Here is a 12,472-nt window from a genome sequence, read left to right as displayed (position 1 = left end):
TTGTAGCTCACAGGTGAACAAGGAGCATTCACAAAAGGAAAAGGTAAATATGGCTACTGATAGTCATATAGTGGGTTCAGAGAGAAGTCATAATTATATGAAAAGAAGTGCCAAGACAACTAGCATGAAGAAAATGAGTGATGAGGAATTCGAGAGGGAAATGGCTGAATTGAAAGTACATATTAGTGTACTAGTGGAGTTGCTACAAGAATATGAAGAAGACCAAGGATATGGTTGTACAATGAAGAAGAAGAAGATGAGATGTAATTAATTGCAAATGAAGCTAAGACAAAGGTTGTATGTCAAATTGAAGGAAGAACTCAAAACAACTGAATATGAAATGTGTGTTTTTGAACAAGGATTATTCCTTGATGAAGAGGAAGTTAGAGATGTTGAGGAAGAATTTATTCACAGTTTGATGAACTATTTAACTAATTCAGTTCAACATGCACATGTGGTGGCTCAGGTATCAAATGAGAAGCCTCATATTTTTGAATATCACACTTTGTTTATGGTCGCAGGTGATGAGTGGTGCTTAGATGATGTGCTTATGTAGGTTGATGAAGAAATGAAGCTGTTGTAGGGGATGGATAAGATCAAAGAGTTTTTTCTTAAGCATGTGTTCGCAGATATTAGAGATGGACAGTTATTGGAAGCTTCCATGAAGGATGATGATGATGCAAAAATTCTTCAAGAAGATAATGTTGAAAAGATTATAGAGGATGAAGAGATACTTCATGAAGACATGGTCAAGGAGATTCCAATCATTGGAATACTAAGTGAAAGTATTATGCCAGAGTAAGGAAGCACAAAAGAAGAGACAAAACTCTTGGAAGAGTGGTTGGTAGAAGACCCAAGTGATGGAAATTACATGGATGTTATAAATAAAATTCAATATGTTTTTGTTGAATTATATAAGGAGCTTAATTTGTTGGAGAAGAGGATAATAAGCCAAAGACTACATATTCAGTATGAAAAATTAGAACTGGAAGAAGAGGGAATTGTGTTATGAAACCAGCTCAAGAAAAGATAGAAAAGATAGATCAACGCCTTAGAATTCAGCCTCTTCGAGGGGGCAACCTCCTTTACATTACATAAATGAACAATTCTTGGATGTTTCAAATGACAAAACCTCCTTTCTATATATAGGAGTCTATGAAGTCACAATATAATCCAGCCGACCTAACAATAATAATATAAAGCCACAAAAATAACAATAGAGGGATTCTATGGGCATATTAATAACAATATGGGGGCAATGGGGGCACAACAATATAAATAAGGGGTATAACTACAATAGTAATGGTGTAATCACTAGTATTATAGGGACCCAACATGCCCCTCTCCTTCAAAAAAGTGTTGTCCTCAACGCTTGAGTAGTTCTGGATATTTCTGCATAAAATTCTCATCCTCCCATGTGGAATCTTCAACGGATAAGTTCTTCCACTTGATAAGGTACTCTGAAATTGATCGATTTCATAGCTGTCGCGTTCTTGTTTCTATAACTGCTTCCGGTTCTAATATAATTTTTCCTTCCTCGTCAAGTTCTGGCAATATTATTTGAACTGGGAGCTTGTCGCCTATAACCTTCTTTAAGCATGAAACATGGAAAACTGAGTGCAATCGAGAAGCTGCAGGAAGCTCCAATTTGTATGCCATAGTACCAATATTTTGCAACACCTTGTACGGACCATAATACTTTGGTGATAATTTATTATCCTTCTTAGCTTGCTTGAGGGACATTTTCTTATATGGTTGTAGCCACAGGAATACCCAATCACCTACATCAAAACTTCTTTCACTGCGATGTTGATCTGCCTGTTGTTTCATTCTATTCTGTGCCAACACGAGGTTATCCTTTAAGAGTTGGAGGACTTGTTGTTGATGTTCGATGTGATTTTCCTATTGAGTCTTGCAAATGTCATTCATTTGCATTACACTTTCACTATTATGTCCATTATATCACCTCCATTTCACCTCCATTTCACTACTATGTCACCACATTCATCCCACTTTCATTATCATTGGGCCACCTTTATGTTTTTCCAATCTTTATTATTTCTAAGCCTTTTAAGTGAATTTGTGGTTAAACATTAGAAAATAATGTGCATATGCTTATACCTAACAAATGGGTTGAGGTTGTTGACATGTGTAGGTTGAAATGAGACTTCTAGAAGACCCTTATGTGGCACTCTAAGGCCAAATTCGAATTTGGTTGGAAAGAATCATGGGATCATGAGGATATGTGTCACATCTCCTAATTGTATTGTAACTGTAAGAAGACATGTGTCTTATCAGTTCCTATTTTGATTAGGACTCTAGAGGTAGAGGGAGAGATTCATGGACTATCATTAATGAGATGACTCTCATCTTTTTGTATAAATAGGAGATCTCTCTCCTTCATTTGTTAGTCTTCCCTTTTAGTCTTTTCTTAGTCCTTTTAGCTTGTTAGTCCCATGGCTTTTGAAAGCTTTTGTACTTTGTACTTTTGAAGAAATTGAATAAAGCTTTGATGTTCTCAACATGGAAGGAGATGTGAAGTAGATGTCATGGAGCATATTAGGATGTAAGTAGAGTAGATTTCATTTTGTAAATATTGCTTTGTAGAATGTAAGGTAGATTAGATTTTTCATTCATGCAATTTTAATTCATGCAAGTGTGTTTAATTTTGCTTTGATTTCATGACTAATGGCATATGTGATCATCTTGTCTATGTTGCTGACCTTTATTTTTCTAGTTTGATTTTCATTAGTATCATTTCTTTAACTTGCACTTTACTTTCTTCTCTTAGATATCAAGTTGTTCATCTATTGATGGTTCTTTTTCCATAATCAAATAACTTTATTGGAGCCAAAATATCACTTAGTACAGCTTGGTTTAGTTTGCTTTAAGACTCACATTGCTGACTTTTTCATAACTGTTATCACATGATAAATCTAGCTGAAAGGCAAAAAGGTTAAGAAAAGGTTAAAGTAGTGTGATTTGTCTCCTTTATGTAGAGTCACTTAGATTTCACATTTCATTTTCATTTTAAATCAGCAGCATAGATACTGGGCCGATGTCATTAGTTCTTTATTTGATGTCTTTATTTTCCTTTAAGCATTTGATTTCATAGGTGGTAGGGGGCCCCTGCCTTGTATAGTTGTCACTTTAATTTCTTGCATTTCTTTTTCTGATTTTTACTGTATATTAATGTACAATTTGAATTATTGCATTTTATTTTCTTTTTTAACATGTATATTATTGTACATAAATTTCTTTCAAGTTGATTGTAGATTAGTGATGCACATAGCCTTTTAATGAACTAATGACATGATAGAATCATCTTGTCCTTTTGCTGAAGCAGCAAGGATACTGGGTCTCATAGTCATTCTCTCATTATTTGATTATTGCATTTTATTTTGATTGAACTAGTTGTATATTTACACTTTTGTTTAAACACTAACTCCATCAATAACATGTTTTAAGTTCTTTTGAAGTGCTAAGTTTTGGAAGTTACCATTAAGGACATAGGCCTTGTCTTGAAATCTTTATCCATACTTGTCCTTTAAAAGTATTCTTAAGACCTTAGAAAACCAACAAGAACAAAACCCCAAAAACAAAATAAACTATAAAACAACGAAGTAAGAGAAAGGTTAACTAAGCACATATAGTGCACCACACTTCATCAGTTTACGATACCCAGCGTTTCCGCAGCTGTTTTGTTAAACTCTAGGTTGCAGGTGCCATCAAGCAAAACAAGTCACATGGGTAGCTGGGGGAATGTTGGTACATGGATGGTGTCCTATTCATTCGATCAAATTTGATGAAAAAGACCCCGGTCAAAGGGAAGTCAAATTGTGTGTTATCACAAAGTCGCCACATTGAGTCGCCACACTAAGTCGCTGCATGTCAAGAAAAAATAATAATTTTGAATCAATGAAATGAACAATTTATTTTCTCACTTTTCTGAAGGTATTGATTAATTTTGGACTGATAATGAAAGATGAATGGCTAACTTTTTATTCAAGATTTTTAGCTACAGAGCTGTTCTCCAATTCCGCAGCCAGAAAAACCTCATTGTTCAAATCAGCCTATCTTTATCATACAAAATCAGATTTTGATGATTTAAGTACCATTGGAAAGATCTCAACAAGATCTATACAATGAGAAATATATCATTAGAGTTTGAAATGGCAAATAATGAAATAAATTGCTGAAAAGAAGCAAAATCAACTTGAGGCACTAATTCCAAAGAAGGTATAAATTCTTTTGATTTTTCCTTTGAGAACTTGTTTCATTAATACAATTCTTAGTTTTGTGTGTAAATATCATAACTAGAGAGATTGATCACCTCTCTCCTTTGATAATCTTACATTCCATTGCAGAAGAAGTATTAGTTTTTTTTGCAGGTTTCAGGAGGAAGGACAAATGACTACAAGAGAATGGTGTCTCTCTAAGAGACCAATTTGTTTCATAAGAGGATGATCAACAACAAAGAGGAAATATGTTGATGCAAAATCAGATCCAAACACTTGAAAAACTTTCAGATACTATTGTCTCCATCACATCCATCCATCACATCCATACTTCATAATAAACCATTCACCTCATTCCACTACATACTTTTCACTTATATTCACATACACTTTCCATCTCTTTTTGTCTATTCATAACCGACAAATAAAAGTAAGAGGCTCATTCACATGCTTATTGCCATTGCCATTTCTGTTCTCCATTGCCATTTTCCATTTTCATTTTCCATTCCTTGTCATTTTCATTCCGCAAATAAGCCCTGCTTCAATGCAAATTATTGAGTCCATAGTCCTTTGAGTCTAAGTTCTTTGTAAAAACACCTTGAGGCTTGCATGCCTTAATGGAAAGTCCTCATGCTGACAAACAATGGGAATACATTAATGTCCCTTGTTCGTTAGATCTTCTAGGTGACTCGACATCAACAAATTCATTCGTACCTAGCAAGATGTGTTTTGGCATCTTGACTCTCATTTTCATCAATGGTGAGAGTTCTCGTGTTGACTAGTGGCATCCATTAATGGCCACTAAGCCAACAATTTCCTACTATGTTCGACATCAGAACATGTTTTCACATAGTAGTAATTGTGCCAATGAGTTTTGAAGACATGAAGACTATTATTTTCAGCATTTTGGAGCAGATTTAGCAAGTTTTAGTAGAAGCAATAAAAAGTCATCTTATCTCTCTATCCATGACTCCTCTTGATCAGCCGCTTGAAGAAGAAAATGATCAGAAGTTTTCAGCCACCACACATACAACTCATCCATTTCATAAAATTGCCAATACCATCAGTTGGGGGGGGGGGAATACATTCATATTCATATCTTGCCATGTCCATATCATATTCAAGAGCTCACATACTTCCAACATATATTAATTATTACATTGTTATTATGAGCATACAATGGCTTTTGAAAAAGTGCTTACAGGATAAATTGGATACAAACAAAATCATGGTTGTCACACAAGAACCAACCATCATGTAATCCAATAAAGATATACTTTGAAACAATAATCAAAATATCATTATGCAAAGTTCAAATATCAAAGTAGAAGGCAACAACAAAGAAAAAAATGGTTGTAACACAAGAACCAACCATGTTGCAATTCAAGTAAAACACTTTGCAGAAATATGAAGTTATCAAATGATATCATGCAAAGTTAAGCCAAAGCTCAAGGATCAAAAGAGTTAATGTAATATATATTGCATGAGGACATGCAATAGCTTCAGTTGGGGGGTATGTTGAGTCTTGAAAATGTCATTCATTTGCATTACACTTTCACTATTATGTCCATTATATCACCTCCATTTCACCTCCATTTCACTACTATGTCACCACATTCATCCCACTTTCATTATCATTGGGCCACCTTTATGTTTTTCCAATCTTTATTATTTCTAAGCCTTTTAAGTGAATTTGTGGTTAAACATTAGAAAATAATGTGCATATGCTTATACCTAACAAATGGGTTGAGGTTGTTGACATGTGTAGGTTGAAATGAGACTTCTAGAAGACCCTTATGTGGCACTCTAAGGCCAAATTCGAATTTGGTTGGAAAGAATCATGGGATCATGAGGATATGTGTCACATCTCCTAATTGTATTGTAACTGTAAGAAGACATGTGTCTTATCAGTTCCTATTTTGATTAGAACTCTAGAGGTAGAGGGAGAGATTCATGGACTATCATTAATGAGATGACTCTCATCTTTTTGTATAAATAGGAGATCTCTCTCCTTCATTTGTTAATCTTCCCTTTTAGTCTTTTCTTAGTCCTTTTAGCTTGTTAGTCCCATGGCTTTTGAAAGCTTTTGTACTTTGTACTTTTGAAGAAATTGAATAAAGCTTTGATGTTCTCAACATGGAAGGAGATGTGAAGTAGATGTCATGGAGCATATTAGGATGTAAGTAGAGTAGATTTCATTTTGTAAATATTGCTTTGTAGAATGTAAGGTAGATTAGATTTTTCATTCATGCAATTTTAATTCATGCAAGTGTGTTTAATTTTGCTTTGATTTCATGACTAATGGCATATGTGATCATCTTGTCTATGTTGCTGACCTTTATTTTTCTAGTTTGATTTTCATTAGTATCATTTCTTTAACTTGCACTTTACTTTCTGCTCTTAGATATCAAGTTGTTCATCTATTGATGGTTCTTTTTCCATAATCAAATAACTTTATTGGATCCAAAATATCACTTAGTACAGCTTGGTTTAGTTTGCTTTAAGACTCACATTGCTGACTTTTTCATAACTGTTATCACATGATAAATCTAGCTGAAAGGCAAAAAGGTTAAGAAAAGGTTAAAGTAGTGTGATTTGTCTCCTTTATGTAGTGTCACTTAGATTTCACATTTCATTTTCATTTTAAATCAGCAACATAGATATTGGGCCGATGTCATTAGTTCTTTATTTGATGTCTTTATTTTCCTTCAAGCATTTGATTTCATAGGTGGTAGGGGGCCCCTGCCTTGTATAGTTGTCACTTTAATTTCTTGCATTTCTTTTTCTGATTTTCATGTATATTAATGTACAGTTTGAATTACTGCATTTTATTTTCTTTTTAATATGTATATTATTGTACATAAATTGCTTTCAAGTTGATTGTAGATTAGTGATGCACATAGCTTTTTAATGAACTAATGACGTGATAGAATCATCTTGTCCTTTTGCTGAAGCAGCAAGGATACTGGGTCTCATAGTCATTCTCTCATTATTTGATTATTGCATTTTATTTTGATTGAACTAGTTGTATATTTACACTCCATCAATAACATGTTTTAAGTTCTTTTGAAGTGCTAAGTTTTGGAAGTTACCATTAAGGACATAGGCCTTGTCTTGAAATCTTTATCCATACTTGTCCTTTAAAAGTATTCTTAAGGCCTTATAAAACCAACAAGAACAAAACCCCAAAAACAACATAAACTATAAAACAACGAAGTAAGAGAAAGGTTAACTAAGCACATATAGTGCACCACACTTCATCAGTTTACGATACCCAGATTGATAATTTATGTAGAGCAATTTAAGACATTAAATTGACTAGACAGTTCCACTGCCTGAACCTTAGAATTTTCTCTTAAATATGATGTGATGGATGGTGGTTGATACCCATAAAGTGCCATAAATGGGGTCATTTTTGTTTCTGTATGAAAGGAAGTGTTATACCACCATTCAGCAAGAGGCAACCATTTGACCCATTGTGTCTGTTTATCAGATACAAAGTAACGAAGATATCCTTCCAAACATTTGTTTACTATCTCAGTTTGCCCATCAGATTGACGATGATAAGATGAGCTATGAACTAACTGAGTACCAAGACAAGAAAATAATTGTGTCCAAAAATTTCCAGTGAAAATGGGATCTCTGTCACTTACAATAATCTTTGGGTTTCCATGTAGCTTTTGAATTGTTTCCATAAATGCAGTAGAAACTGTACTGGCTTTAAATGGATGTGATAATGCACAAAAGTGTGCATACTTGGTAAGTCTGTCAACTACCACCATGATGACACTCTTTCCATCAGACTTGGGTAAAACTGTGATAAAATCCATTGATACCTCCTCCCAACGTTGGCTTGGAATGGATAAAGGTTGTAATAGACCCGGTGTCTTAATTGTTTCAACTTTATTTTGTTGGCAAACCAAACATTCTGCCACAAACTTTTGAATTAAGACCATCCCAAAAAAATTCCTTCTTAACCCTGTGGTAAGTTTTTAAAAATCCCGAGTGCCCTCCTAAGGGAGAAGTGTGCAATTCCATAAGAATCTTTTATTTTAGTTGGGAATTCTTACAGAGGTATAAGCGATCTTTGTACCATAACGAATAATTTTTCCATCTAAATGTATCAGACTCCTTCATGAGATACAATATGACCCAAATATTCCACCTCATGGACTCCAAAGAAACATTTGGATCTTTTGGCATATAATTGTTTCTCCTCCAATAGTTGTAGCACCCTGTCAACATGTTCAACATGATCCTTCCAAGTCTTGCTGTAGATAAGTATATCATCAAAAAATACTAAAACAAATTTTCTAAGGAATGGTTTGAAAATTGAATTCATCAAACCTTGAAATGTTGAAGGTGCATTGGTAAGGCCAAAAGGCATGACCAAAAATTCATAATGACCCTCATGAGTTCTAAATGCCGTTTTTGGAATGTCTTCAATCTTCATTCTGATTTGATGATATCCTGAACGAAGATCCAACTTAGTGAAGTAAATTGATCCATGCAATTCATCCAGTAATTCATCAATGACTGGAATGGGGAACTTATCTTTAATAGTGAGCTTGTTGAGCTCCCTATAATCCGAACACATGCGCCATGATCCATCCTTCTTGTGCACCAATACTACTGGAGCAGAGAAAGAACTTTGACTTAGTTGAATTATACCAGCCTCTAGCATTTCTGCAACCATACGTTCAATTTCACTTTTTTGGACATAGGGATATCTGTACGTCCTGATGTTTGGAGGAACACTTCCTAGAATCAGATGAATAGCATGATCATGATCACGCATAGGTGGGAGACCTTTGGGAGTCTCAAATACCTTGGAATGATTGTCCAGGACTTTTTGGAGATCTGGAGAAATAGATGATTCTAATGTGGAAACATCTAGCGAACATAATTGTGCAATTACACCCCTTTTCTCCTTTTTTAGAAGCTTTGTCATACCATTAGAGCTGATTATCTTTCCTGGTTTCCCTGCAATACCCCTTAATTCAACTTCCTTTCCTTCCACAGAAAATTTGATGAAAAGTTCTTGAAAATTAAAAGCTATTGTACCCAAGAATTGTAGCCATTGGACTCCTAGTACAACATCAGCACCTCCCATTGGAACGGAAAGCATTGGGCTAGTCAATACATATTCTCCCATGGATAGCTTGATATTATGGCACTTTCCAGAGAAATTTATTGTTCCTCCATTTGCAATCATCACTTGACACTCTGGTGCTGGATATAGGAAGCAATTCAATTCTTTTGCTACCCTACAATGAATAAAAATGTGGGTGCTTCCTGAATCAATCAACACTATCACCTTTTTCTTCTTGATTTGTCCTTCTATCTTGATGGTTTGAGGAGTGGTAATTCCCGCCAATGCATTACAAGATATGGTCGGATTTATTTGTTCTTCATCTGGGCTTTGTTCCTGGAGCATATCCTGTTCTTTTGACCTTTCTTGCTCCTTTTCTTCTTCCTCTTCACAATCTATGTAGAATAATTTCTTCTCAGCACACTTATGACCTTTAGTGTATTTGCTATCACAACTATAACAAAGCCCTTTTTCTCTTTTTTCTTCCAATTGTTGTGGTGTCAACCTTATAGGTTGTGGAAGACTAGGGGCAACTGCACTTCCGTCTTTATAGTTGTGAGTGGTATGCTTCCTGGTTGCCATAATTTTGCTTTCCATTTTTCTTGCTAACCTGAATGCCTTCTCTAATGAATCAGGTTCCCAAAGTCGAACATCATGTTGGATATTATCCTTTAAAGACCCTATGAACACATCAATCCTATGCTGCTCTGGAATATCTTTTACCCTTATGTTCAATTTTTGGAACTCCTCAATGTGCTCCATTATTGAACCCTTTTGTTTGAGACTTATCAATTGGCTAAAAAAAGTGTTGCTTTTTGTATCCTCATAATGTGCTATCAATTCTTCCGTAAAAATTGCCCAAGTGATAAATTGTTTACGAGAGCAAAGCCATTGATACCATACAAATTGATTTGGTTCCAAATATAAAGTTGCCATACGTACCTTTTGTGTGTTTTGCACATTATTGAGATCGAAGAACTGCTCCATCTGTAATATCCATGGGGCGGGATCCTTACCATCAAACTTCCTCATATCGATTTTTGGAATATGGTGGGTCTTCGATCCAACATTAGAGTCTATGGAATCATGATTAACATTTCTTTTGTTCACATCATGAGTTTCCTTTACAACCTTTTCACCATTAGTAAGTATTTCTTGTAGAAAATTTGTCAAATCTGTCTTCAAATCTGCCATGTCTGTCTTCAAATCTGTCCTCAAATATGTCTTCAGATCATCCATCTTAGCTTCGATGCCCTTTATCTTAGATTCCACACCATTTATCTTAGCATTTGTTAGCTTTTGTGAGCGTGACATTTGTTGCACTTGTTCTTGTAATTTTGATATATCATGTAGCATTTCTTCCTCTTCTTCATGAGTCATGCTAGAGATTTCAGGTTCCTTACTAGGTGTTTGCATTTTCTTTCCTCGGGGCATCAGTTACCAATAATAACGCTTTACTATGCCCTTTTAATTCCTTCAAACCAAGCTTATGCAAAAATAAAAAATAAAAACTACACACCTTTTTTTTACTTTGTAGAAGCCTGATATTGAATCTGATGTATCTCTGTAATTTCGAATCATCCAGTTCTGAAATTGTGACCTGTAGTAGCCTTCTATGTCCTCTTTCCAATGCCACTAGTCTGATCCAAATTGGATTCTCCAAGAAAGAGTTATGCACAATCTCCCGCAGTGACCTGATTATAGACTAGTTCAATAGAGCGAACTTGTATGAAGTGCCACGTGTCACTGTTTCAACCTTTGACTCTGAAAAATATATAAAAGAAAACTACAGTCCGTCCTCTTTCTGTACCTTCTTACGAAATTTCAATCCGATGCTCAGAAAGAAAGTTATGATGATTTTCCCCAGGTCACCGGTTTTGAGTGTAATTCAGGAGTCTGCAAAAAGACCAACTTCCTAAGATCATATCTCCGAAAATATCACGCGAAAAGCTCTGAAATTCGGACCCAAGGTTCAGCACGATTTCTTCTCAAATGGGTTTTTTTTTGCAACTTCTGAAACGTCACAGAAAAAAAGTTATAGCGAAAATGCCACGATGACCTGTTTGGAGCAGCGAAACCCTAGAATCCAAAGCTCTGATACCAAATGTTATGAAACCAGCTCAAGAAAAGATAGATCAACGCCTTATAATTCAGCCTCTTCGAGGGGGGAACCTCCTTTACATTACATAAATGAACAATTCTTGGATGTTTCAAATGACAAAACCTCTTTTCTATATATAGGAGTCTATGGAGTCACAATATAATCCAGCCGACCTAACAATAATAATATAAAGCCACAAAAATAACAATAGAGGGATTCTATGGGCACATTAATAACAATATGGGGGCAATGGGGGCACAACAATATAAATAAGTGGTATAACTACAATAGTAATGGTGTAATCACTAGTATTATAGGGACCCAACAAATTGTCTTCAAAGAGAATGAGGGGAGCACTGCAATGTATGAACAATAGGTTGTAAATGAGGTATGTAATCCAAAATTGAATAACATTTTTATAACTTTTATGAAAAAGGAGGATATGCAGCAACATGTGGAAAACAAGCGTGAAGTTCAGCTAAGGATAGAGTTGGATGATGAGATTGATGGAATGTGGATGCTGATGAGGAGAACATCCAAGAGAAGATGCAACAAAAAAGGAAAACCAACAAGAATGTTTAGCTAATTGAAATACCTTGCATCAACAAAGCAAGTGAACAACAACATGCAAAGATGAAAGGACAACTACAACACAAGGTTTGGGATCCTAGAGGATTCAGAAATTGATGACACATGACCAGGAGGTCATGAAATTTTTCTACCTTGGGAGTCTGATGCAGGAGCATTAGAGCTTCCAAGTCATCAAGCTTTTTGGAGACAAAGCTCCAGGTCTCAACATGGAAAATGAATTTTATTTCCTTATTGTAAATAATTTTTTATTTATTTTTTAAATAATTATAGATAGAGATAAGATTTAGTAGATAAGATTTTAAGAAGAAAATTTTCCTTTTAAGGCATGAAAAATTTAGGAAATAAATCATGAGAGGTTGTAGGAGAAAAAATCTTGGTAGCAATTAGCAAGTTGTTAGGATAAGAAAAAGTTTAGAAATCTTAGAAACTATTCGGGTAGTTTTAGGATTT

This window comes from Pinus tabuliformis, chromosome Q, assembly GCF_031772625.1.
Source record: "Pinus tabuliformis cultivar Carrire ecotype Pingquan chromosome Q, CPIR1, whole genome shotgun sequence".
In the NCBI taxonomy this organism is placed as follows: domain Eukaryota; kingdom Viridiplantae; phylum Streptophyta; class Pinopsida; order Pinales; family Pinaceae; genus Pinus; species Pinus tabuliformis.
The sequence above is the reverse complement of the archived record's forward strand: the minus strand, read 5'-3'. Positions refer to the sequence as shown.